This window comes from Rhinatrema bivittatum, chromosome 3 (genome assembly GCF_901001135.1).
Source record: "Rhinatrema bivittatum chromosome 3, aRhiBiv1.1, whole genome shotgun sequence".
Classification (NCBI taxonomy): domain Eukaryota; kingdom Metazoa; phylum Chordata; class Amphibia; order Gymnophiona; family Rhinatrematidae; genus Rhinatrema; species Rhinatrema bivittatum.
The window spans coordinates 230,143,000-230,169,672 of record NC_042617.1 but is presented as its reverse complement, the minus strand read 5'-3'; positions in this window follow the sequence as shown (position 1 = coordinate 230,169,672).

The window sequence follows — 26,673 nt, the reverse complement described above, 5'->3', positions numbered from 1 at the left end:
GAATGAATCATTCAGTTCAAAGAGGCCCTGAAGATTATGCGCATTCCAGAAGGAGATCAATTGGTGATGGTCAAGGATCACTTGAAGGGCCACACTAAGAGCACTGTGAAGTATGCACCTGTCTCAGAACAGAAATCTGTAGAAGATATTTTCTCACTATTGCGCCTAGTATATGGAGACAAGGCACCAATTGGTGAGAGGCCGAAGGAATTCTATGCCTGGAAATAACTGCCTGGGGAAAATATCAGAGATATTGCCTACAGCCTTCAGGGAAAGACTACAAAGGTGATTGCCAGAGATGCTATCTGCATAGGAGACCATGAGGCCATGGTCAAAGAGAAATTTGTCTCTAGGTTAAGGGAAGACAACCTGAGAAGGGGGATGAAACAGAGGAGCCTGGAGAATCCTAATATGACATTCCATAAGCTATTATTGGCCACTGTGGGATGGGCTGAAAAGGATGAAGTGATCCAGCAAGATGAAAACAGGAGCACCACTCAGATCCTGACAAGGCCCAGAACTGAAGTGGTAGTGAATGCAACCTCAGCTGCAACTGATCCCACAATAATTGCTATAGCTTCCTTGAACCAGAATTTAGAGAAGCTAATCCTGCAGCAAGAGACATTTTTCTCCCAACAGGGAGAATCAACTTGAACTTTACCAAAACATTTCAGAAAGGAATACACCAAGTGTCTACTCCGAGAAGGACATAGCTTCGTGAGCTGGTATGCTACCATTGCAGGAGCCTGGGCATATAGCCCAAAACTGTTTGAGTGAAAGGAAGATGGAAGACATAGACAAGAATTGTGACCTAGTGCTGGTGGAGAAGACGTGAAAAAGCAGAGGGAGATGGCATCTACATCAGAAGAAGCTGGATCCGGGTATACCATTCCTGCAGTATGACTCCAATCAGTTGCTATGATGGAGGGATACTGGGACGATAAGAAGAGGAAAGTCTTTGGAAAATCACCCATACTAGATGTGGTCATCCGAAGTATTAACACCCACTGTTACATAAGGATCAGATGTGACTAGATCACTGAGAATCATTTTCCACAGAACTTCTAAGCATCTGGTAAATTTAAAGATGCCAGTTGAGTGACCTTGAAGAAAGCCAATGGCATGGTGTTGCCAGTAGTTGGCTGTCTGGAAGCAGAAATCATATGTATGGATAATGACACTCCAGACAACATACCTGGGATACTCGGGATGAATGTTCTCTAAGACTTGGAAGATATCTTCAAGGATATCACTGCTTTGACTGAAGGATACCAGAGAAGAGACAGGGTGGCCAAGATTTGGGCTGACATCAGTTTCATAACTATGAGAGGACACCAGAAAGGTTGGGGCTCATCAAACTAATGGGGAACAAAGGAGTAACTATTCCCCCTCTCACTGAGAAGTTAATAGTGGGAAAGTGTTTCAACCTGCATTCAATTCCAGCTTGTCCAGTGCTGTTCACTCCAACTGAAATTGATGCTCTGATGGTAGCTCATGTATTGGTCCAGTCAAACAAGGGATGAGTTCCAGTACCTTTCCTGAATGCAGAAGGGTGATGTATAAAGTTACCACCTTGAGTAAGAGTGGCTAGACTGCTAAAGCCTGAAGAAATTAAACCACTCATGAACATAAGGTTAGACAGTGAAAGAAGTGAAGTAAGAATGATACATGCTGGAGAAAAGAACACTGCACCAGAAGTAGGGGCTAGCCATGTAAACCATATCCCGGTGACAGTAGATTGGCATCAGCTCTCAAGACAGTCAAAGAGTTGGATTACAAAATCTACTGCAGAAGCACAAGTCCTTTTCAACAACCCTACCGGAGAATCACACCCAATTTCTTCAATGAATTCAAGCAGCATGTGCAAGGCCTGGTGAACCAGGGCATTCTGAGGAAAAGCAATGGAACTTGGGCCTCACTGGCTACAGTTATCCACAAGAAAGAAGAGTGTGAGATTTTGTTGTGACTACTGAAAACTAAACAGTGTGACAGTTAAAGATGCTTACCCATTACCAAGAATTGAGGAGTCCCTTGATGCACTAGGCCAAGCCTCATTCTTTTCATTTCTTGATTTGACATCAGGTTATTTTCAAATGGCGTGCAAGTATATGTCATTCCGAAAACAGCTGTATCCACTCCATTTGGCCTCTTTGCAAGGACCTGCATATCATTTGGACTGTGCAATGCTCTAGCTAGTTTACAAAGTCTCATGGAGTCTGTGCTGAGTACATCTTTGACATCCTGCTCCTGTACCTTGATATCATCTTGTTTTTTCAAAAGACTTTGAAAGTCACATAGAGTGTCTTGACAAAGTGTTCTAGCAACTTACTGATAGCGGTTTGAAGTTAGTCTTCCAACTGTTGCTTGCTATGCAATGAAGTAGACTTCTTAGGTCATGTAGTTTTAAAGAACAGAGTGTCAGTAGACCCTGGCAAAATCTCTGCTGTGAAAGATCTCATCAGTGACAGAGACAAGGCAGTTCCTGGGCTTTGCCAGCTATTATCGCCATTTTGTGGCTAGGCTTGTAAGAATAGCTGCCTCACTTCATGCTGTCTCAGGGATGCCCAAGAAACATAAAGGGCTAGAACCATTCGTGAAGGACTTCAAAGGGGCGTGGGATAAACACTGTGGATCCATAAAGTCAAGAGGCCGCCGATGAAGAGTAGGTGACTCGCCAGAATGATGGCTACTGCCTGGAGACAATACCCTTATTCAATAAACATACACATGGTTACTGTGACTCCAACATCACTCTAAGCTTCAACAGCAAGAGGAAATGTGGAAAAAAGGATTTGCACTCACAAAGACGGGAGTAGCTGGCTTGTTACGGCAGTTACTACCCCAAACCAAATAACCAAATTACTACCTCCACCTTCCTCTATTCCTGATGCCTTTCAACTAGCTTGATCACTCCATTCTTATACTTCACTTTCAATGCATATCCAGCATAGTTCTCTGCTTCAACGGCAGGGGAGAAGAAAAACTGTTACTTCACACATCCAGCAGAGCTCTCTGCTTCAACGGCAGGGGAGAAGAAAAAAGGGTTCGCACTCACAAAGCGGGGAGTAGCTGGCTTGTTACGGCGGTTACTACCCCAAACCAAATGTACCTGATACTTCACTCTCGACGCATATCCAGCATGGCTCTCTGCTTCAACGGCATGGGAGAAAGACTGATACATCACGAATTTCCAGCATAGCTCTCTACTTCAACGGCAGGGGAAAAGAAAAACTGATACTTCACGCATATCCAGCATAACTTCAATGGCAGGGGAGAAGAAAAAAGGATTCACACTCACAAAGCGGGGAGTAGCTGGCTTGTTACGGCGGTTACTACCCCAAACCAAATGTGCCTGATACTTCACTTTCGATGCATATCCAGCATAGCTCTCTGCTTCAATGGCAGGGGAGAAGAAAAAAACTGATACTTCACGCACATCCAGCATAGCTCACTGCTTCAACGGCAGGGGAGAAGATAAACAACCAATAAGGGCTGTATAACATAATCTGGGTAAAAACAAATAAGCATGGGTGTAGCTTGCTTATTGCGGCGGTTACTACCCCTACTACCTCTAACTAATCAAGCTAGATATTTCACTTGGATGCAGCTCCATCACCGCTCTCTACATTAATGGTGGGGGTGGAAGGGAAATAGAACCAAGAGCTAAGAGAAACAGATAAGTATGAGAGAAAAAATGAGTGAAGCTTGCTGGGCAGACTGGATGGGCCATTTGGTCTTCTTCTGCCGTCATTTCTATGTTTCTATGTTTCTATGTAACTGGAGTGCAGAGTGTCAAGCTGCCTTTGATACCTTGAAAACCAAGCTTAGTACTGCTCCGGTATTGGTATTCCCCCATCTTTGAATTGCCTTTCATATTAACAACTGATGCAAGCTTTCATGGGTTGGGGGCAGTTCTCAGCCAGGAGCAGGATGGACAAGATAGAGTCATAGCTTATGCCAGCAGGGGTCTACGAAAGTCCAATGATAAAAACTACAGTGCATTTAATCTGGAGCTTTTGGCACTGAAATGGGCAGCAATCTACAAGAAATTTACCGTAAGGACTGATCGTAATCCCTTGTAGTACTTAGAAAATGCCAATATATAGGCTGTGGAACAACTCTGGCTAGCTCAACTAGCAGAGCTGCAATTTGAAATCTGTTACAAGCCCGGCAAAACCAATGTGAATGTGGACATGTTTTCTAGACTTCCAAAAAGAGAAGAGCCATAAGTTGAGGATAACAGGAAAGATTTCCTCCAAATTCAAACAGAGGAAGTTCGAGAATGGTTATTGCCAAGTGAAAAGTTTGTGATCAAAGAACATCCAATAAGATGTGGAACAAAGGCAAACAGTATAGAGAACTCATATGAATTTCTAAAGGAGGCTCAACTGATTATTATCATCATTAGAGAGAGCACAATCCAGAAATTGCTAATTGGAGTACTACCTCAAGTGAGGGCTATTATACCGAAAAATAAGTGATCCCTGTGACTCCTTCAATGTGTTTCAGTTCATGGTCCCACAGACTCTTCACAGGGAAGTGTTTGCGGCTAAGCATGATCGGGGTGGATATTTGGAGTGGAAACTATCTTGAGGAATCTGAAGAAGTTGTACTATTGGATCACAATATCTGTTGATGTATCTTAATGGGTTAAAACCTGTAAAAGACGTGTTCTTGCGAAGGACATATTCCCCGAAGAACGCGCATTCATCCAGTCAATGTCTCATAGCCATTGGAAGTACTAGTGATAAATTATACTGTGCTAGAACCAGATTCTACTGGAATACAAAAATGTTCTTGTGCTAACAGACATGTTTACTAGGTATACATTGGCCATACCAACTTGAAATCAGACAGCAAAAACCACAGCAAAGGTTATAGTGCAACATTGGATAGCCCATTATAGCTACCCTTCTAGCCTATACTCTTATCAAGGGAGGAACTTTGAATTTGCTACTATACAAGAACTTTGTAAGTTGTATGGTATAGAGAAGAACAGAACAACTTCCAATTATCCTGAAGGGAATGGCAGGTGGGAGCATTTCAATCAGACACTACATGACATGCTCAAGACACTGTCAGTTGAGAAGAAGAGAAGGTGGACAGAACATCTTCCAGAGTTAGTGAAGGCCTATAACTGGGATGTTCACAGTTCAACCGGATACTCCCCTGTTGCACTCACTGCCCGCGGAACACCCATGCCTGCTCCTTCCACTTGGCTACACCTCCGGGCCCTGCCTGGGACGTCAGCTGCCACGGCCTGCCTCTCTGTGTCCTCTCCGCTCAATGGGGCCTCCCCAGCGCATGAGATGCCGCCAACTTCCATCCCCGCACGGGGTTCCCTCTAGGCGCATGCACGTGCAACTCCGGCAGCTATTTAAAGGGCCTTTGGCAGGCAACCTGGGACCGCCCTGGAGGATGACGTTATCAGCACGGGACTACATAAGGCTCCCTCGGGCCATACCCAGATGGCTTGGCAACGAGTCTCCTGTGTTGCTTCTCTCAGGATCCTGCGCTTCTCCTTGAAGGACTTCTGTTGCAGTACATATCTCCTGTTTCAGTGCCTGTCTCCTGCTCCAGGACCAGGCCTTGCGACCTTCTTCCTGGAGTCTCTCGGACAGATCTCCTGGCTCTGAACCTTGGATTGGACCTCAATCTGCTCGTCCCCCGCCTGCCTCTGAACCTTGGACTGGACCTCACTCTGCTTGTCTGCTGCCTGCCTCTGAACCTTGGACTGGAACTCACTTTGCTCGTCTACCCCGAGGCAGGATCGGGGCTCTTGGCCATCCCTGACCTGCCGATCCTCTGACTCTAGGCAGGCACCCGCCTCCTTCTCTCCTGGCTCCTGAGCCTTGCCTGCCTTGTCTTGCCTGCCAGCCATCCGACTCCAACAACGCCCCGCTCCAGTTCTGGACCTGGTACCTACACCATGCCTCAGGGGCCCACCTAAGTCTAGCCGGTCCCGGCACCCAAGGGCTCAACCCGTGGGGAACGTGGACTGGTATTGGCGAAGCTCCAGCTGGCCCCTGTCTTCCTCCGGCCTCGCCTCCTGACATTGGGGACCTGTGGGGGTTTACCCTCTCAGGTAGTGTCAACCCCAACTCAGGCTAGGGGTCCACAGACCACGCCGTGGTTCCTACAGTTTGCAAAGCCCATGGATCCGGCAGAGGCCTCTGCTCTGCAGGCCATACCGGGCTTAACCCAAAAGATACTAGAAAGCAGAAAGTGCTGGAGTCCCTCGCCTCGGCAGTGGAACGGCTGCATCAATGTCTGGATCCCACCGTTCATCCGGGTGCATCGGCTTCTATGGTTGTGGGCCTTTCTGCAACTACACTGACTGCACAACCAGTCCTGCCTCTCCCTGCACCTCCACTGTTTGCCGGAGATCCCCAGCACTGCCGTGGCTTCTTGAACCAATGTCACATGTGCTTTTGTCTCCAGTCAGCGCTTTTTCCTGATGACCTCACTAAAACCACATATATCCTTTCCCTGTTGGATGGTAAGGCCTTGGCCTGGGCCTCACCGCTCTGGGAATGTTCCAACCCTGTGCTTCAAAATCTGCAAGGCTTCCTCTCATTGTTCCGTACAGTCTTTGACGATCTGGAACACCAGGCTATCTCCAATTCATCTTTACTCCACCTGCGCCAAAGTTCCCGGTCTCTCATGGATTATGTTATCGAGTTTAGCACCCTGGCATCAGAACTCCATTGGGGTGAGGATTGCTTACGCTCAATCTTCTTGGATGGCCTCTCCCACCAGATTAAGAATGAGTTGGTGGCCCGTGAGTTACCTTCTACACTCAATGCCCTCATTGATCTGGCGGGTCGCATTGATCGCCGACTCCAAGAGAGGGCTCAGGAGCTGCAGCCTTCTAAGAAACCTCCTATAGTCTCGCGGAGGCTTCTACGCTCGCCTTCTCCCAAACATACTGCAGGGGTTGGTAAAATTACCTCTGAAGAGCCCTTGCCGTTGGGTAGGGGCTGGTGAAAATTCTTTTTCACTCAACGCACAATTAAGCTCTGGAATTTGTTGCCAGAGGATGTGGTCAGTGCAGTTAGTGTAGCTGGGTTTAAAAAAGGTTTGGATAAGTTCTTGGAGGAGAAGTCCATTAACGGCTATTGATCAAGTTTACTTAAGGAATAGCCATTGCTATTAATTGCATCAGTAGCATGGGATCTTCTTAGTATTTGGGTAATTGCCAGGTTCTTGTGGCCTGGTTTGGCGTCTGTTGGAAACAGGATGCTGGGCTTGATGGACCCTTGGTCTGACCCAGCATGGCATGTTCTTGTGTAAGAACACCTCTGACATCAGCGCTCCAGGCTTTGCTTATACTGTGGAGAGGCAGGGCATCTCCTGGCTCAATGTCCTATATGTCCCGGAAACGCTCGGGCCTAGGTCATGCTGGGTGACTTTCCCTAGGCCTGACATCTCCTAATCCCCCACTCACCTTTCCAGTATCTCTCCTCGTGGACAAGCACGATTTCCATGCCCTGGCCCTTGTGGACTCCAGAGCCGGGGACAATTTTATCCTCAAGCAATTAGTCCAGCACCTCAGGGTTCCTACCTGCCTCGCTCCAGTGCCTCTCATACTGTCCTCAATTTCCGGGGAGCCATTGCCGGGCAAAGTCACCCATACCACTGTTCCAATCACCTTCCACACGGCGCTCTTCATGAAGAGTCACTGGCTTTCCATGTCATTGACCAGGCTTTTCATCCCCTGGTCCTCGGTTTGCCTTGGCTACAGAAACATTCTCCTCAATTTGACTGGGCATCCCTTCAGCTCAGTCAATGGGACCCTACTTGCCGCACCTCTTGCCTAAAGTCGCCAACTCCTCAACGGTGCCTCTCCACAACGATGCTTCTGCCTGGGCTGCCTCCCCATTATGCCTCCTTTCTGGATGTCTTCTCTAATCAAGGAGCCGATGTCTTACCTCCGTACCACCAATATGACTGCACCATCAACCTCCTGCCCAACATCGACCTTCCTCGGGGCCGGGTCTACCCTTTGTTCCTCGCTGAGACCCAGGCCATGTCTGAGTATATGCAGGAGAATTTGGCCAAGGGTTTTATCCACAAATCCTCATCCCCTGGGGGGGCTGGCTTCTTCTTTGTGGCCAAAAAGGATGTGACCCTCCGCCTCTGTATAGATTACAGGGGCTTGAATGCCATCATCTTAAAGGATCGATACCCTCTACCTCTTATTAGGGATGTGCATTTGGTCTCTACGTATTGGCAATCTGCAACGGATGTGCCAATATTCGTTGTATTCGTGGGGAAGCGAAACGTATCGCGATTCCCCACGGATACAACGAATTTTCGCCGAATTATTCGGCCGCCAATTTAAACAACCCCCCCCACCCTCCTGATCCCCCCCAAGACTTACCAAAACTCCCTGGTGGTCCAGCGGGAGGTCCGGGAACCATCCCCTGCACTCTCACACCCTCGGTACCAGTTCAAAATGGCACCGCAGCTGCTAGCCTTTGCCCTCACTATGTCACCGACCGTCAGCCCCTGTGACATAGTGAGGGCAAAGGCTAGCGCCGGCGCCACTTTGAATACTGGCAGCCGCTAGCCTTTGCCCTCACTATGTCACCGACCGTCAGCCCCTGTGACATAGTGAGGGCAAAGGCTAGCGCCGGCGCCATTTTGAATACTGGCAATATGGCCCGAGTGCAGGAGGTTGCTCCCGGACTCCCGCTGGACTTTTGGCAAGTCTTGTGGGAGTCAGGAGGCCCCTCCAAGCTGGCCAAAAGTCCCTGGGGGTCCAGCGGGGGTCCGGGAGCAATCTCCTGCACTCGTGCCGTCGGGTGCCAAGAACCAAAATGGCGCCGATAGCCTTGCCCTTACTATGTCACAGGGGCTACAGACGCCATTGGTCAGCCCCTGTCACATGGCAGGAGCACAAGATGGCGCCGATGGCCATGTGACAGGGGCTGACCAATGGCACCGGTAGCCCCTGTGACATGGTAGGGCTATCGGCGCCATTTTGAACTGGTACAGAGGGTGTGAGAGTGCTCCCGGACCCCCACTGGACCACCAGGGAATTTTGGTAAGTCTTGGGGTGGTCAGGAGGGTGGGGGGTTGTAGTAAATGTAATTTTAGCCGGGTAACGAATAGGATTAGACGTATAACCATATCGGGACGCCATACGGACGTATACAACGTATCTGCCACCTGACGAATACGTATCCCGAATGCAACGTATGGCGTCCCTCTGCACATCCCTACCTCTTATTGTGGAGCTGTTTGACTGCCTGCAAGGAGCCCGGATTTTCTCTAAGCTCGACCTCCATGGGGCCTACAATCTCGCATGTATTTGGAAAGGCAACGAATGGAAGACGGCCTTCAATACTCACGACGGGCACTACGAGTATTTGGTGATGCCTTTTGGACTCTGCAATGCCCCAGCCGTCTTCCAAAATATGATGAACGAGGTCTTCCATGATTTATTGTACAAATGTGTCATTGTCTATCTAGACAACACTTTAGTGATTTCCAAGGACCTTCAGGACCCATTGCCTAGAGGTGACTCAGGTTCTCCAACGCTTCCGAGACCATCAACTATTTGCTAAACTAGAAAAATGTTCCTTTGAAAAGGAAAATCAGCCCTTCTTGGGCTACATTGTTTCTCGGTATGGATTCCAGATGGACCCGGAGAAACTTAAGAGCATCCAAGATGGCCCATGGGCCTACGGCCTGTATGATTTCTGGGATTCACCAATTATTACAGGTCATTCATCCACAACTATTCCAGGCTTGTAGCCCTACTCACAGCCCTGACCCGTAATGGCGCAAATCCCAGGCAATGGCTTCCTGAAGCTGTGGCGGCTTTTCAATGCTTGAAAGCTGCCTTCCTCCAGGAACCTTGCCTTTGGCACCCTGACCTGCTGCGCCCATTTGTGGTCAATGTTGATGCTTCCTCTGAAGGAATAAGAGCAGTACTCAGCCAGCACTCTGCTTCTGAAACCCTCCATTAGTGCTCCTTTTACTCCAAGTAGTTCTCGCCAGCTGAAAAAAAACTATGGTATTGGTGACAAGGAGCTTCTAGCAATTAAGCGTGCCTTTGAGGAGTGGCGCCCCTGGCTCGAGGGTTCTCAACACCCCATTACTGTGTACATGGACCATAAAAATCTTGAGTACTTGCATCAAGCCTAGCGTCTGAACCCCCGTCAAGCCCGCTGGGCCCTATTCTTTTCACGCTTCGACTTCACTCTCCACTACCGACCCGCAGCCAATAATCTCAAGGCAGACATTCTCTCCCGCACCTTCAGCACCGAAGACGCCAAGGAACCCCAGTCCGAGTCCTCCTAGCCGCTACCAAGGCTATATCACTGAGGAAGACCGTGGTCCCTCGATGACTCCGTGATAAGATCCTCCATTGGGCCCATGATTCCCGCACCGTGGGACACCGTGGATGTGCTCGCACCCTCGCTTCAATCCTCAGATTCTACTGGTGGCCCACCATGCGAACCGATGTAAGGAATTATGTGGATTCTTGCCAGGTTTGTGCCCAGCAGAAACCCCTTGCAGGTCCCTCTCTGGGGTTGCTTCAGCTACTACCTGCTCTCGCTGAACCTTGGTCACACATTGCCACTGACTTCATTGCTGAGCTACCGCCTTCCAAGGGCAAGATGGTCATCTGGATAGTGGTAGACTGGTTCTTTAAAATAGCACACTTCGTCGCCCTGGCAGGTTTACCCTCAGCTCCTCAGTTGGCACAGCTTTTCGTACAGCACATGTTCCGCCTCCATGGTCTTCCGAAGCATGTGGTGTCAAACCGTGGAACCCAATTTCCAGCCAGGTATTGGAGAGCTCTCTGCCGGAAATTTGACATCACCCTAGATTTTACTACGGCGTTTCCTTCGCAAGCCAATGGTCTGGCTGAAAGGACCAATCGTACATTGAAGCAATTCCTCCGCAGCTATGTTAATCTTCAGCAGAATGACTGAGCCTCACTCCTTCCATGGGCCGAGTTCGCCTTGAACTCCCATGTCTCGCGGCTACCAAATCCTCGCCTTTTCAGCTGGTCTACGGCCGACACCACTTCCTCTGTTACCAATACCTCTCACAGTGACCTGCCCAGCAGCCCAGCTGACAACTCGGAGCTACACAGTCTATGGGAACGCATGCAACCTCTCCAGGAGGCCACCCAGAGAGCCAAGAAGACAGCTGATGCCCACCAGAGGCCTGCTCCTCTAAGCCTGGTGAAAAGGTTTGGCTTAGTACCCGTCATATCTGCCTTAAGCTTCCTTGCATGTGGTTGGCTCCACATTATATTGGACCCTTTCCTGTGATCCGTCAACTGGGACCTGTCACCTACCAGCTGCGGCTACCCTCTTCCATGAGGATCCACAACTCCTTCCACTCATCCCTCTTCAAATCTCTGGTGCTGTCTTGGCCATTGTGACCTCAACCTAAACCTCAACCGGTTGCAGCTGAAGATGATTCCACCTATCAGGTGCGAGATATCCTGGATGTGAGGAGACGTGGGCATCGATGGGAATATCTTCTAGTCTGGGGGGGCTTTGGCCCCGAAGAGAACTCCTGGGAACCTGCTTCTAATATACTTGATAAGAATTTGATCAGACAGTTCCACCACGCTCATCCTAGGAAGCCCAGACCCCCTGGGAGGGGCCCTAAAGGATGGGGTACTGTTGCACTCACTGCCCGCGGAACCCCCATGCCTGCTCCTTCCACTCGGCTTCGCCTCCAGGCCCTGCCTGGGACATCGGCTGCCGCCTGCTTCTCCGGGTGCTCTCCACTCGCACCCGCCGACACTGGGGCCTCCTCAGTGCATGAGACGCCGCCAGCTTCCGGCCTTGCCCGGGGTTCCCCCTAGGTGTACGTGCACAGCACCACCAGCTATTTAAAGGGCCTTCAGCAGGAAACCTGGGACAGCCCCAGAGGATGACATCATCAGCGCGGGACTATATAAGGCTCCCTTGGGCCGTACCAAGACGGCTTGGCAACGAGTCTCCTGCATTGCTTTCTCGGGATCCTGTGCTTCTCCTTGAAGGTATCCTGTTCCAGTACCTGACTCCTGTTCCAGTGCCTGAATCTTCTTCTACTGCAAAGGGTGCAGGGCCTCTGGAAGCTGGGGCTGGGGAATTCAATCCCTGGAACGCTTGTGGTGACCTCTGGACTCCTTTCCCGGGGGATGCTGGGAGCAGTATGCAGATGAGCTTACCGGTCCTATTCTACTGCAAAGGGTGCGGGGCCTCTGGAAGCTGGGGCTGTGGAATTCAATCCCTGGAACGCTTGCGGTGACCTCTGGACTCCTCTCCCTGGGGATGCTGGGAGCATTATGCAGATAAGCCTTCCAGTAATTACTAACCCAGCAACCTGTTCAAAGGAAATGAAATATGGATTGTCTGGCTAAGTCCAAACTTAGCTGTACTAACCCTTTTGAATTATGGACCTCTTCATATTTACAATGTTTCTCTTGCTTTTTTTTTTGAGACAACCTGAAATAATTCAAGCTGGAAAGTTCATGCTTTCATTTATTTTAAACTGCTTTGAACTATCTTTGGACTTGGAAGGCAGTATATAAATAATATTTAAATAAAAGCATGACTCAAAAATACATTGCTCATTGAAAGGTGAAAATACACAAATTATATGTTTTGAAAGTGACTTTTTTTTTCTGAGTCTTTGTTGCTGTATTGAATGATGCACCATAAAAAACACACTCCAATATTGTGACTATCTGCTCACTCTAATATATACTATAAATTGTGACAAGAGAAGGCCAGGTGTGTCTGCTCAAGTATCGCAGCAGTGATGATGGATTTAAGATATATCATTTCTGTCACTGCAGCTTTGTTAACTATATTTTAATTGCATTATATTCAAAAAACAAACACAGACATTGTTTTGGACTTGGAGATAAGGAGGTTTTGATAATTAAATTGAGGGCGCCATTGCTTTGAATACATGCACGGCAGCCATATATGAAAAGATCCCCTTATTTCTTCACAATCTTTAGTATATATTAGCAAGAACAGATATTCACAATATTGGAGTGTGTTTTTGATTGTGCAGTTTGGAAGTTTTCTGCACTCCTAGTGTGGGGCTTTAGTTGTTAATATTGAGGGATGCTGCATGGTTCTGCAAACTGCATTGCTAAACTTCTGAAATTTTAGCTGATGGTTTTTATTGTACTTTCTCCACTGTTGGCAAGCTGGTGGAGCTGTAGTCTTGTGAAATTTTCCAGTGGTACTTCCCTAGGGGACACAGTCTAAGAATGTGCATAGAAAACCATTTTGTTTTGGTTTCTTAATTAACTTTGTATGCCTCCATAATTTGTTTCCTTCGATTGAAACACATTTTTTTGATTATTCATGTCATTTGTTCCTTTGTTTCCCATTAAAATCAATTGGGGAAACAATGCATCCTATTTTGGGCTTTAAATGGGGATTTTCTATTCAGTTCTAAGGAAATATTTAGGTAGACATAATCAGAACAGGGAAGAACACTCCACGTCACCAAGACTGTGTCAAAGTAGCACAAGGCATCATGACAGGATAAAGAGACCCAAACAGAGGGAGCCACTCCCCCCCCCCCCCCCCCCAAGGCACCAAAAGAGGAGCAAAGCGGTATCAAGAGTAGCAAGAATACTCCAAGACTCCAAAAAAGAAGAAAAGGGCACTAACTCAGCAACATGAAAACCCCCAATGCACAAAAAGAGGTGCAAAGTAGCTGCAGCAGTGGCACAAACAGCCCAAGGGATCATGAGAATGAGAATAAAGCATCAAAAGTATCAGGAAATACCCTGAGGCACCAATAGAGGGTCAAATCAAGGCAAACACTGGCATGAACAGAGAAGGGGCAAAGCATCCATCCACAATGAGAAGAACACCCCAAAGCTTTGTGAGTAGGGAAAAACATCCTGATGAGTAAGAAAGAGCCAAAGGAAACTCTGGAGGAGGTCTGAATCAGTTCAGATGTAGATGCAGGGGTTGGGCTGGGGTGAGAGAGAGTGGAGGAAAAGTGTTAAGGGAGAACTTTTTTACCCATCTTTTTTGATAAACAATTCCATTTGACTTGGACTTTGCAAACTCTGGGATTTTTTCATGAACAGCTTGAGAGAAAATGTTTCTTGGGTTCTTTTGTCCTTCTGCTTTATACTCATATATGACTTCAATGCTATACGTGCCATCATACTTATTAAGTAATTTTTTAAAAATTAGGAAAGTAATAAATAAAAAAACTATCTAACCCAGTGGGTTCTCAACCTTTTTTCTGTCTGGACACACCTGACAGATGGTTCTCACATGCATGACACACTGACCCATGATCGTCACGGGGCTAGATGTAAAAGTACAGTTTGCATCCATGGGAACCCCCCTGACCCACAATAATGGATGTAAAGCAGAATTATGACATTCCCCATACAACTCACCCTACAAAAAAGATATTCTGGTTCTGGTGTCATCTCAGTAACAGCAACTCAAACTCTTTCTACTTCCAGGCTCAATAGCCCTACTTATGAAAAGACAGCAGTTTACCACCAATGCATGTCCTCTTGAGAAAATACAACAAATAAGACATACAAATGCTTACATGCTAGTAAAATATCTCATCTTGGTAACAGAGACAGAACCGACCTAACATATTCCAAGGATCTGTAGTAATGCACATAAACTAATCCGCACACAGTTACACCTGTTTTATGGAATACACTGAAACAGGAGCAACCCTATCTATGAAAAGGCAACACTACAAATATTAAATCAGGCCCTAAAAACCAATACACCTCTTATTAGGAAAACAGAACTAGCAAGCAGCTATGGATCCCCACACAGAAATAATTGTAAAACTATATTAATAAGCAGAATAAATGTTTCAAAATAGCTATGAACAGAATAACATCCAACAATTAAAAACTCATAAAAACTATTAAACATTCTCCAAACACCAATAAAATATTTCAAAAAAGCAGACATCACATAATATTAAATAATTAAAATGGCAGTCAATCAAGAAAAATAAACTTAAAAAGCCATCTTTACTTACCTCCTCCAGCAGCTCTCCTCCTCCCCTTCCATGCAGGCCATGGCACACACCAGAAGCAGCAGTAGAAGCTAAGCTCTATACTCATGGTCCTCTTCTTTAGTGCCCATGTCTCTCACACACACACACCATACAAGTCATGCCCCCATGACCAGTTTCTGTCTCTCACACACCAATCATCTCCCAAACAGTCTTTGACACACACACACCAGTCACCTTACTGAACAGTTTCTCTCATGCCATACACACACACAGGCTTCCCACTCCCATGTACTACTTACATATATGGGCTTCTCACTCTCATAATCACGTTCTCTGTCTCTCTCTCTCTCTCACACACACACACACACACACACTCACCAGTCTCTCACTCCCATGCTTGTTCTCTCTACATGCACAGGCTTCTCATTCCCATAATCACTTTCTTTCTCTCTCTCTCTCTCTCACACACACACAAGTCACCTGACCTCTCTCATGCATACACACACACACAGGCTTCCCACTCCCATGTTCTCTTTCAGATATACAGGTTTCTCACTCCCATGCTCACTCTTCACATGCACAGGCTTCTCATTCCCATAATCACTTTCGTTCTCTCTCTCTCACACACACATACACACACCAGTCACCTGATCTCTCTCATACATACACACACAGGCTTCCCACTCCCATGTTCTCTTTCAGATATACAGGCTTCTCCCTCCCATGCTGAGTTTCTCACGCCCTTGCTCACTCTCTTCACATGCACAGGCTTCTCATTCCAATAATCACTTTCTCTCTGTTACACACACACACCAATCTCTCTCTCATTTCCATTCTTGCTCTCCATGTGCACAGGCTTCTCATTCCCTGAATCACATTCTTTCTCTCACATTCACACACACCAGTCTCTTTCTCTCACACACACCATCACCTTACCAACCAGTCTCTCTCTCTCTCATGCATGCACACACACACAGGCTTCCCACTCCCATGCTCTCTCTCACATAATCAGGCTTCTCACTCCCATGCTTTTTTTCACCCCCCACAACACCAGGCTTCTTACTCCCATGCTGTCTCACATACCCAGATTTCTCACTTCCATGCTTTTTCTCTCTCTCACACTCTCACATACACATCAGTCATCTCCCTGAGCAGTCACTTTCATTGTCTCTCACATATACACACACATCAGCTCTCTGACTAGTCTCTCTCAATCACACACATGCTCTCAATCACACACAGGCTGGCTGGCTGCTTCTCTCTCTTTCTCTCACTCACTTCCTCTCTTCCCCCCCCCCCCACCCCCCCCCGAGCACAAATGGTAGCTGCAGCAGCCTCCTCCTCCAGCCCCCACAGGCCAAGAAAGAAGAATCCCATCAGCCGCGGGAGGCTCATGCTGCTGTCTCCTTTCCTGATTACTGGCTGCTACAATTGCTCGGGGGCCGATGCTGCTGCCGCCGCTGCTATTTTTCCACGCGGCATGGCTCTTTCTCCTTCCCGTGCACCGCATATCACTTCCTGTTCCGGGTCACGGGTGGGGGGGGGGGTGCGGGAAGAAGAAAAGGCCAGCCGCAGGTGCTACACTGCTTCTTCTACCACTGCTGCCGTTCCCACTGGGCTTGAACGTACTGATAGCCCGGTGACAATGGCAGCAGGGAAGGAAGAGCAGCGGGAGAGAACGGGAGCACGCGACACACTGGTGTGTCACGACACAACGGTTGAGAAGCGCTGATCTAACCAACCATAAGAACATAAGATTAGAGATACTGCATGCCATGCTGGATTAGCCCAAGTTCCACTAAGGCTAGCATCCTGTCTCCAACAGTGGCTAGTTTTGGTCACAAGTACCAGACACTCTGTCAAATGCTGGGGTGAAGAGAATGTTGAAGTTAGGCTTAGGTGGAGAGTGCTGGGGTTGGGTAGAGTGCTTGCAAGCTAGCAATGAAATCTGAATAGATGATCAACATGTAACCCCCCCTCTCTGGAGAAAGATATCAGATACAGGGGCTACAGCAGAGTCCCAGGGCTGTCTTTACTCTCACAGATCTCTTTCACTTGCAAACACCAGACTTAAGTCCTGGGGGCCAGGGTTCTCCAGCATGAAGGAGGCCTGAGCTTCCAGGTCCCTAAATACTGTGCTAGGGCAATCAGGCTGCACAGTCACTCTTACACATAACTCAATACTTACAATGAAGGAGTCTGAATGGCACACTTGAATATAAGGCTCAGAGTCCAAGGTTGGTGTTCAAAAATAAAAAGGTTACTTCAACGTAAATAGGAGTACCCACACTAGGATTCCAAAAATCATAAAGAGGATGAGGAAATTACAAATTAAAAATGCATTCGTTGTGGGCGCTCTCGCCGTGGAGCAAGATGGCCGCATGACCTCAAGCTCCCGCCCAGCCCGAGTCTAACACCTACCAAAATTACGATAAAAAACGGAAATTTACAGCTCAAACCCCCCGATACAACAAGCGGAACCACATACGATGGCTCAGAAGAAAAAAGGACCTGATTTTAAGCAGTTTGCTTTTTCAAAAACTGCCGGGACGGAAGACAGGCCCACTGGCATGCCGGAAGCCTCGGACTCGAGTGTGCAGGTACCCGAGGGAGAGGGTGAACAACGGGGAGTGGTGGCGCCGAACTCTGACCTCCCCACAAAAGATGATATTCGCCACTGGTTCGGGGACCACAGAAAAGAGATGAAGGATAATAAAAGGGAACTTTTGATAGATAAACTGTTAAGTTTGCAAATTAGAGAACCAGGGATTGGACCTATTACGTGGTCAGACCACGCCCCGATCTGGCTATCAAAACAGACCCGCAAGATTCAGATGGGGTTAAAACACTGGAAATTAAATGACTCTTTATTGGAGGATGGCGCATTTTGCTGGAAATTGTCCTCGGAGATACATGAGTATCAACAATTTAACGGTACAAATTCGCACCCTAAACCATTACTCTGGGAACGTTTAAAAGTAGTTCTTCGGGGTAAACTTATATCTCAAGCTTCCTACCACAGGAAGACAACACAGGTGAAAGTGACCGCTTTACTCTCAGACATCTCTGCTTTGGAGAAGCAACACAAAGCTTCACTCCTCTCCCAGAGTTTACATTCAGCTTCAGAGAGCTTGTAGTGATTTAAAGGCACTGCAAGCGAGTGATATAGCTTTTAAATTACAACTGGTGCGCCAAGACCATTTTGAATGGGGCAATAAAGCGGGTAGACCGCTATCACGAAAATTGAAGAAACAGGTAACACAAACTCAAATAACTAAGATTAAAGCGGCAGATGATTCTGTGCTGGACTCTGCAGAGGAGATACAGCACAGATTCCAACAATTTTATGGTTTGTTGTATACTGCGGATTCCAACATCCAACTGACAGCTATTGAGGCTTACCTTGACACTATTACGTTACCCGCCTTATCAGACAATGAAAAACAATTTTTTGAAGGTCTTATAACCCCACTTGAGCTCCACCAAGCTATTAAAGCTCTTAAAGACAACAAAGTACCGGGACTCGATGGGTACACGGGTATGTTCTATAAAAAATTCATGGATCCCCTAACACCTTTCTTGCTAGAGGCCTTTAATGCCCTTCAAGAGGGGGACACACTTCCTGCAGAGGCTAATGTTGCAGGCATCACCATATTGGCGAAACCGGGAAGAGACCCAATAGAGTGTGGGTCCTACAGACCCATCTCCCTAATAAATATAGACCTGAAACTCCTAGCCAAAATTCTCGCTACCCGCCTTAATAGAGTGATGGCTAAACTGACATACCCTGATCAGGCTGGATTTATTCCCGGTCGAAATGCAGTGGACAACATTAGGAAAATAATAGACCTCTTATGGCAGACAAAGCAAAACCAAATCCCGGCCATACTATTAGCTGTTGACGCTGAAAAAGCGTTCGACATGGTCCACTGGAAAGTTTTGTTTAAAACACTGAAAAAAATGAACTTTGGTCCTAGATTCTTAAACTGGCTATCCAAACTTTATGAAAATCCGAGGGCTAGGGTTAAGGTAAATGGGGTCTACTCGGATTCCTTCCCCATATCCAGGGGTACAAGGCAGGGATGCCCTTTGTCCCCCCCCCCCCCCCTTCTATTTGCATTGTTCCTAGAGCCACTCACCACGAAGATTCGTTAGGAAAGACTCATTACGGGTATCCAGGTGGGGAATGAAGATTATAAAATGTCGCTCTTTGCGGACGACGTACTGTTTACATTAACTAATCCCCAACAATCTTTACCCGGTGTGGTAAACAAACTCTAGGATTCAGCTCGGTGTCATGCTTTTGCATAAACATAGACAAATCAGAGGTATTAAATATATCACTCCTAGCAGAACAAGCGGCTCCACTACAGCAACAATTTCCCCTGAAATGGGCAGGGACGAAAATAAAATATCTGGGAATCATGTTGGGCACTGAATTAGAAGACTTATTTAAATTTAATTTTATCCCTCTTATGGCCAAAATCTTCTGAGACTTAGAGAACTGGGCATCTTTGCCCATTTCATGGACCGGGAGAATCACGATATTAAAGATGACAGTACTTTCTAAATTTAATTACTTGTTTCAATCCTTGCCAATACACATCCCCGCTGCTATATTGAAAACATGGCAAAAACACTTGTTCACATTTATCTGGAAGAGGCGGCCCCCTAGGGTAGCACAAGCCACACTGCATAGGCACAAGCTTCGAAGCGGGTTGGGGTGCCCAAACTCCTATGGTACTATGCAGTAGAGCAGAGCTTTCCAAAGTGTGTGTCGCGACACTTTAGTGTGTCGCCTGCAGTTTGCCGGTGTGTCGCACAAGCCCGGTGCACGTGACACACCGGCAAGTGGGAGCCAATGCAGCCGCTGGTGGAGCTCATCCCACTGGCGGCTGAGCAGTGAAATATTGCTGTGCTGTGTGCCGGAGACACACAGCAGGAAGATCGGCATGGCCGTGGTGGAGCTCACGTCACCACGGCCCGAAGAAGAAAAAGGTCACGTCTATACGTGCAGGTGCTCCTCCCTCCTTCCTGCCCATGCGGCCCCGGAAGAAAAATGTTGCCGGAGCCGCATGGGCAGAAAGGGGGAGGAGCGTCAGCCGCGTGCAGAAGAGGAGCAGCAGCGTTGTTGCAGCGGGTGAGAAGAGGAGGAGGCCCGATAGCAGGGTCCCCACCGCGGATCGGCCCGAGAAGATCAGGGCTGCTGCCGTCGCCACCGCGATCGGCCCGAGAAGATCAGGGCCGCTGCCATCGCCACGATCGGCCTGAGAAGATCAGGGCCGCTGCAGAGCCCATCCTGCAGCGACCCGTGAAGAGGAGGCCCAGAGGTAAGAGAGAGGCTGAGGGCCCGTAGAGTGCGTGTATGAGGTGAGTTGAGCTATTGTGTGTGGGAGTGAGGACCTGAATGTTTGCAGAGACAGCATGTGAGAGAGCCTGTGTGTGTGTGAGAGAGACAGCATGTGACAGTGAGAGCCTGTGCTTGAGCAAGACAGCATGTGGGAGTGAGAGAGAGCCTGGGTGAGTGAGAGTCAGACAGCATGTGCAAGAGAGAGACTGTGTATGAATGATTGTATGAGAGAGAGCATGTGACAGTGAGAGCCTGTGCTTGAGCAAGACAGCATGTGGGTGTGAGAGAGAGCCTGGGTGTGTGAGAGTCAGACAGCATGTGCAAGAGAGAGACTGTATGAATGATTGTATGAGAGAGAGCCTGTGAGAGTGAGAGCCTGTGTGTGTGTGTGAGAGAGAGAAAGCATGTGAGAATGAGAACCTGACTGAATGTTTGAGGGAAGAAGATAGATGGAGAGAAAAGAAATAGAAAAAAAGACAATATGAAAGGAATTGGCAAAAAAATAAGAAAGGGGAGGTGGAACAAAAAAGCCTGTGACAATCCGATTAGAAAACTAGGTTCAGACAGCAAAGGAAAAAAAAAAAAGAAATAAATTACTTTTTACCGTTTGGCACATGTAATCTTTGGTAATGTGCAAGAGTAGCACTTTCTCTATGCTGATTTCACAATGTACGAGATCAACATGGAGGAAGTGGAAACCCACGAGGCCTGCACAGAGGAGGCAGCAGAATGGGCTTCAGTGCCAATAGCAGCAATCAGCGCCTCCCCAGTAGCCATTCGGCATCAGTGACAGTGGCAGCAGAGGAATGAGAGGCTCCGAGGTTGCTGGCAAAAGAAAGAGAGGGGGTTTGCCTTTAGTGTGAGCCTGCCTGAGGGTGTGTCTGTGTATGAGAATGTATGGGTGTCTTCCTGGGGTTTGTATGTGTGAGAATAGGTGCCGGCCTGTGTGTGTGGTGTATGTGAGAATGAATTGGTGCCTGCCTGGGGGATGGTGAGGGAGTGGTGTGAAAATGAATGGAAGCCTGCCTGGGGGTCAGTTTCAGTGTGTGAGAATGACTGGGAGCTTGCCTGGGTGTGTGTGTTTGTGTGAGAATGTATGGGAACTTGCCTGGGTGTGTGTGTTTGTGTGTATGTGAGAGAGCCAGAGAGAGTGTGTATGAGAAAATCCAGAGGAGTAAGAGTTTGTGTGGGGGGTGTGTGTGGATGGAGAGAGAGTGTCTTAGAGCTTGAGAGTGTGTCAGTGTCTGTGAGAGCGAGAGGTTATGGTGGGTATAAGAGCATGAATGTGTATGTATGTGACAGTGTATGTGTGAGAGAGAATGGACATGTGAGTATGTGTGAGAGAGAGAGGATAACCTCCTAATCCTTGACAATATCAGGGTGACTGTAAATCAAGAGCTCCCACGTATGGACAGCAGGGGCTTTTTAAAATCCTTATTAGTTTTAATTATTGGGTGTTATTTGATATATGTGCTGTTTTGAAATATTTTATTGGTGTTTGGGAAATTGTAAAAAATGTATATGATTTTAATGAATAGAAATTCTATTTATCAGTAGTTTTAAAATATTCTTTTATTAGTATGGTTTTACTATTATAACTGATGCTTTATGTTTCTTGATTTTATTTGTTTTATGAGGAATGGTGGTTCTGTTTTTCCATTATTAATACACAGAGTCTGGCTTCTTGGGGTTTCCATTTCAGTTTTTGTCTAATTTGTGCTCCTTTATTTTGTATTCTGTATTTGGTGAGGGTCTGTCTCTGCTCTGTGTGTGTGACCATGATGAGAAATTCGCTAGCATAGGGATCTATAGCAACCTGGTTTGTTTTGTTTCCTCAGTAGGTGGTGTATTGGTATTCTAGGACCCAGTATAATATTTACCCTTGCTTTTTTTGTTGTTTGAGTCCATGGTGTTATTACTGTTATGTTACAATGGGATTGCAGTATAGATTTTGAGTGTCTTTTTTTTGCGAGGTTTTATTTTCGTTCACAATGTGCCTGGCAGTGGAAGGTGTTTGTGCTGCTGTTACTGTGAGGTGACACCAGAATTTGAAAATATCTTTTAGTATGATGAGCTGTAAGGGAAACATTCAAGCTCCATTGTTTGGGGGAATTTCAGTGGATGCACAGAGTTACAGAACTGGAGGTGCAGGATTTATATTGACATTCTGTCCCTTCCTATAAATTCCAGACTTCACTCTCATAGCCATACGGGCGGATTTTAAAAGCCCTGCTTACGCGAGCAGGGCCTTGCGCACCGGCGCGCCTATTTTGCATAGGCCGCCGGCGCGCGCAGAGCCCCGGGACGCGCGTAGGTCCTGGGGTTTTCTGAAGGGGGCGTGTCGGGGACGTGTCGGGGGGTCGGGGCCGAACGACGCGGCGTTTTGGGGGCGGGACGCGGCGTTTCGGGGGTGGACCCGGGGGCGTGGTTTCGGCCCGTGGCGTTCCGGGGGCATGGCCTCTCCCTCCAGAACCGCCCCCGGGTCGGGCCTCAGCGCGCCAGCAGGCTGCTGGTGCGCGTGGATTTACGTCTCCCTCTGGGAGGCGTAAATCCATGGATAAAGGTAGGGGGGGGTTTAGATAGGGCCGGGGGGGGTGGGTTAGGTAGGGGAAGGGAGGGAAAGGTGAGGGGAGGGCGAAAGAGAGTTCCCTCCGAGGCCGCTCCGATTTCGAAGCGGCCTCGGAGGGAACGGTGACAGGCTGCGCGGCTCGGCGCGCGCCGGCTGCCCAAAATCGGCGCGTATCTTATAAAATCCAGCGTACTTTTGTTTGCGCCTGGTGCGCAAACAAAAGTACGCGAACGCGCTCTTTTTAAAAATCTACCCCATATAGAATTAGTTGAATGAGGCTATCAAATAATTATATAGTGTGAAACTGGCCAGCTTTTAAAATTACGCAGAAGACCCTTTGGACTTTCTTATTAACACCAAATATTCAAAAGCTGTGTTCATCCCATCAAGCTCATATATCTCATTAAAGAGGTAAATTGAATAACACAATAACTTTGTTTTATTATTGTTACTCATAAATTATAACAATAACATTAATCTTGGAATATTATATATTTTTAATATAAATGAAAGGTTTTCACAAGATAGGTTGTGTCGTGAAATATTTTATTATGTATATATTTAAGGAAACATACATAAATTGTCGAAATACATTTTGTTCGTTTAACCTTTAACCTCTGGTTTGCTAGTAGACTGAATTACTGTGTCCTGAAATTATGTTTATCTAAAAAGTGTGTCACCAACATGAAAAGTTTGGAAAGCTCTGCAGTAGAGATTACTGCATAGATTTTTTTTTTTGTGCGGCCCGATCGCGGTTTTGTTTATCGGCTGCACCCGAGCCAATAACAAAAAACCCCCCACCCGACCCTTTAAAACTGTTCCGTTAGCTTTCCCCACCCTCCCGAACCCTCCCAAAACTTTTTACAAGTACCTGCTGGTCCAGTGGAAGTCCTGGGAGTGGTGATCTGCTCTCGGGGCCGTCGGCTGCCACTAATAAAAATGGTATCGATGGCCCTTTGCCCTTACCATGTGACAGGGTATCCGTGCCATTGGCCAGGCCCTGTCACATGGTAGGAGTAATGGACGGCCGGCACCATCTTTAAAAATGGCGTGGGCCATCCAGTGCTCCTACCATGTGACAGGGGCTGGCCAATGGTACAGATACCCTGTCACATGGTAAGGGCAAAGGGCCATCGGCGCCATTTTGATTAGTGGCAGCCGATGGCCTGAGAGCGGGAGATGGCTCCCGGGTCCCCCAATGGACCACCAGGTAAAAAGTTTTGGGGGGGTTCGGGAGGGTGGGGGAGGCTAAGGGAACAGTTTTAAAGGGTTGGGGTGAGTTTAGGGATTGTTTTGGTGTGCCATTTTTCCCACCCTCCCCCAAAACGAAAAGAGAACCCCAGGAACAAAATTGAGGGCCTATAGGTAGCCCCTATAGGAAGCACCAACCTCGTCTCACCCAAGGGTCAACCTCTAGATGCAACAGGTTGCTGAGGCCATGGACCTGGCGGATCTTTCTGGCCTCCGGGCTATTCCGGGCCTGGCGTTGAAGATTCAGCAGCAGCAGCAGCAATTCTTGGAGTCATTGGCAGCCTCCTTGCAGCATTTGAATGCTCGCTTTGATGTCTCTGCCACCATGGCTATGCCCCCAGCCTCATTGGCACCCTTGGCACCTTCTCTCTGGTTACCAGCTCCTCCTTGGTATGCGAGTGACCCCAAACAATGCCGGGGATTTCTTAATCAATGCTTCATGCATTTCATGCTTCAACCTGCACAGTTTACTTCGGACATCGTGAAGACCGCCTTCATCCTCTCCCTCCTCTACAGCAAAGTCTTGGCCTTTCCCCCTCGCTTTGGGAACGGGGGGATCCCCTCCTCCAGGATCTCCAACTTTTTGTTCAGGTCTTCAAACAGACCTTTGATGAACCCGACCGACTGGCTGCCACCGGCTGTGATATCCTCCACCTCTGCCACGGGGCGTAGCCATTGTCAGACTACGCCATCAAATTTCGTACCATGGCCATTGAGTTAAACTGGTGAGAGGGCAGCCTGAGGAGCATCTTCCTGGAGGGGCTATCTTCCTGCATTAAGGATGAACTGGCAGCCCGGGATCTCCCAAAATCTTTGGACTTCCTTATTGATCTAGCCACCTGGATTGATTGACGCCTCCAGCAGCGCACCCGAGAGTTACAGCTGCCCCGTAGACCTGACCCTTTGGCACCATCCTTTCCAGACCCCTGGTGGGAACTCCACCAGCATCCAGGGCTACACGGCAGGAGGAGCCCATGCAATTGGGATGAAGCCCCCTGATCTATGAGGAAAGGCAGCACCGCTGAACCATGGGCCTATGTCTGCACTGTGCGGGGAAGGGGCATTTCCTGGCCCATTCCCTGGAAAGCCTGGAAACATCCAGGTCTAGAACCAGCTGGGGAAGTGGTTCTAGGTTTCACAAAGCCCGTTCCCCAACTTGTGCTCCCAGTGGCCATACTTACGGACCAGTATATATTTCCTACCCTGGTCCTCGTGGACTCAGGAGCAGGGGGAAACTTTATTTTGAAAGACCTGGTTGACAAATTAGGTCTACCCACAGAACCATGAAGCACTCTGTTGGTGATCTCCTCCATTTCGGGTGACCCACTTCCTGGGAGGATCATCAGGACCACTCTTCCCATCTGCCTCCGGACTGGCATGTTGCACCATGAAGAGATAGCATTTCACGTTGCTGAAAGGGCTGTCTACCCTATTGTCCTCTGATTGCCTTGTCTTCAGCAGCACTCCCCTGTCATCGATTGGGAGATGCTTCAGTTGGGCAAATGGGGCCCCCGGTGTTGCCAGGAATGTCTCCGTCCCATTGCGTGCCCTCCCTTGTTACTAGCCACAGCTTCACTGGGTTTACCTCTGCAGTACAACTCCTATGCTGATGTCTTCTGCAAGGAGAGCGCGGAAATCTTGCCAGAACACTGGTCATTTGACTGTGCAATTGACCTGCTCCCCGGTAGCATCCCTCCATGGGGAAGGGTGTACCCCCCTGTCCCTGCCCGAGACCAACTCCATGATAAGAATATTCAGGAAAATTTGGAGAAGAGATTCATTCACCCCTCAACGTCACTGGCAGGGGCTGGCTTCTTCTTCGAGGCTAAAAAAGATGGCTCCCTTCGGCCTTGCATCAATTACAGGGAGCTTAACACCATAAACAAAAAAGACCGGTACCCCCTGCCTCTCAATCCAGAGTTATTGGACCATTTGCAGGGAGCTCAAATATTCACCAAACTAGACCTCCGAGATGCATTCAACTTGGTTCGGATTAAACCTGGGGACGAGTGGAAGACCGTATTTAATACCTGAGATGGCCACTACGAATATCTGGTAATGCTGTTCGGGCTGTGCAATGCCCCCGCGGTATTCCAATCAATGATGAACAAGATCTTTTGGGACTTACTCTTACTAGCGTGGTGGTCTACCTTGACAATGTCCTCATTTTCTCGAAGGATCTCCAATCTCACCGTCATGACGTCCAACAAGTCCTCCAATGCCTGTGCGCCCACATACTCTATGCAAAATTGGAGAATTGTTTGAGGAAGAATCTCTCCCCTTTCTGGGGTATATTGTCTCCAGCACCGGCTTCAGAATGAATCCGGAGAAGGTTGCTTGCATCCGGAACTGGACCCAGCCTTCGGGCCTTTGCTCCCTGAACAATTTTTGGGATTTGCCAATTTTTATAGGCATCTCATGCCTCACTTTTTCCAGTTGGTTGCACCGCTCATGGCACTCACCCGGAAACGGGGCCAAATGCCAGAAAATGGCCTGCAGAAGCACAAAC